Genomic DNA, 2,386 nt, shown 5'->3' on the forward strand with positions numbered 1-2,386 from the left:
AACAATGAAAGATACATGGCCGAATGGTACAAGTGTTTCTGCTTTAAACCAAACACACTTCCTAACTGATATGTCACATGTAACATGACTTAGGTGTTTTCAGCTCTGTTGTAGTTTCCTTTAGCTCTGGAAGGAATAATACACTGCAATGATTGTATCTTTATATTAGGTTTGTTTAATACATTCTATAGTGCTTTTCTACTGGAATCTAGTAACTTACTTGGACAATCCCTATGAAACAATGAAAGATACATGGCCGGGTGCTACAAGTGTTTCTGTTTCAACCCAAACACTCTTCCTAAGTGAAATGATACATGTAACATGATTTACGTGTTTTCAGCTCTTTTGTACTTACCTTTAGCTCTGGAGGTAAGAATGTGCTGCAATGTGCATGTCTTTACACTAGGTTTGTTCAATACATTCTATAGTGCTTTCCTGCTGGAATCTAGCATCTTGCTTGGGCATTCCATAAGAAACAGTGAAAGATACCTGGCCGGATGGTACAAATATTTCTGTTTTAAACCAAACACTCTTCCTAACAGAAATGTCACATGTAACATGATTTAGGTGTTTTCAGCTCTGTTGTACTTGCCTTTAGCACTTCAAGTAAGAAAGTGCTGCAATGTGCGTATCTTTACAGTACGTTTGTTCAATACATTCTATAGTGCTTTACTGCTGGAATCTAACAAATTACTTGGACATTCCATATGAAACAATGAAATATACATGTCCGGACGGTACATGTGTTTCTGCTTTAAACCAAACAGACTTCTTAACTGAAATGTCACATGTAAAATGATTTAGGTGTTTTCAGCTCTGATGTACTTGCCTTTAGCTTTGGAAGTAAGAATGAGCCATAATACTCTAATCTTACTTATAGGTTTGTTCAATAATTTCTATAATGCTTTTCTGCTTGCATCTAGCAACTTACTTGGACATTCCATGTGAAACAATGAAAGAAACATGGCCGGATGCTACAAGTGTTTCTGGCTCTAAGCCAAATACACTTCCTAACTGAAATGTCACTTGTAACATGATTTAGGTGTTTTCAGCTCTGTTGTATTTGCCTTTAGCTCTGGAGGTAAGAATGTGTTGCAATTTGCGTATCTTTACTCTAGGTTTGTTCAATAGATTCTATAGTGCTTTTCTGCTCGAATCCAGGGACTTCCTTGAACATTTCATAATAAACAATGAAAGATACATAGCCGGATGGTACAAGTGTTTCTGATTTAATCCAACCACTTTTCTTAACTGAAGTGTCACATGTAACATGATTTAGGTGTTATAAGGTCTTTTGTACTTGATTGTAGCTCTGCAAGTAAGAATTTGCTGCAATTCGTGTATCATTACACTAGGTTTTTTCAATACATTCTATCGTACTTTTCTGCTGGAATCTGGCAAGTTACTTGCGCATTCCACCAAAAACAATGAAAGATACATGGCCTGATTGTACAAGTGTTCCTAGTTTTAACCAAACACAGTTCAGAACTGAAATGTCACATGTAATGTGGTTTAGGTGTTTTCAGCTCTGTTGTGCTTGCCTTTATCTCTGGAAGTAAGAATGTACTTTAATGCGCCTATCTTTACAGTAGTTTCGTTCAATACGTTCTATAGTGCTTTTCTGCTTGAATCTAGCAACTTACTTGTACATTCCATATGAAACAATGAAAGATACATGGCCGGATGATACAAGTGTTTCTGCTTTAAACCAAACACACATCCTAACTGAAATGATACATATAACGTGATTTATGTGTTTTCAGCTCTTTTGTACTTACCTTTGGCTCTGGAAGTAAGAATGTTCTGCAATGTGCATATCTTTACACTAGGTTTGTTCAATACATTCTATAGTGCTTTTCTGCTGGAATCTAGCATCTTACTTGGGCATTCCATAAGAAACAGTGAAAGATACCTGGCTGGATGGTACAAGTATTTCTGTTTTAAACCAAACACACTTCCTAACTGAAATGTCACATATAACATGATTTAGGTGTTTTCAGCTCTGTTGTACTTGCCTTTAGCACTTCAAGTAAGAAAATGCTGCAATGCGCATATCTTTACAGTATGTTTGTTCAGTACCTTCTATAGTGCTTTAATGCTGGCATCTACCAAATTACTTGGACATTCCATAAGAAACAATGAAAGATACATGGCCGGACGGTACAAGTGTTTCTGCTTTAAACCAAACAGACTTCCTAACTGAAATGTCACATGTAAAATGATTTAGGTTTTTTCAGCTCTGATGTACTTGCCTTTAGCTTTGGAAGTAAGAATGAGCAATAATACTCTAATCTTTCTTATAGGTTTGTTCAATACTTTCTATAATGCTTTTCTGCTTGCATCTAGCAACTTACTTGGACATTCCATGTGAAACAATGAAAGAAAC

Source organism: Grammomys surdaster, unplaced genomic scaffold (genome assembly GCF_004785775.1).
Source record: "Grammomys surdaster isolate TR1022 unplaced genomic scaffold, NIH_TR_1.0 325, whole genome shotgun sequence".
NCBI classification, from domain to species: Eukaryota; Metazoa; Chordata; class Mammalia; order Rodentia; family Muridae; genus Grammomys; species Grammomys surdaster.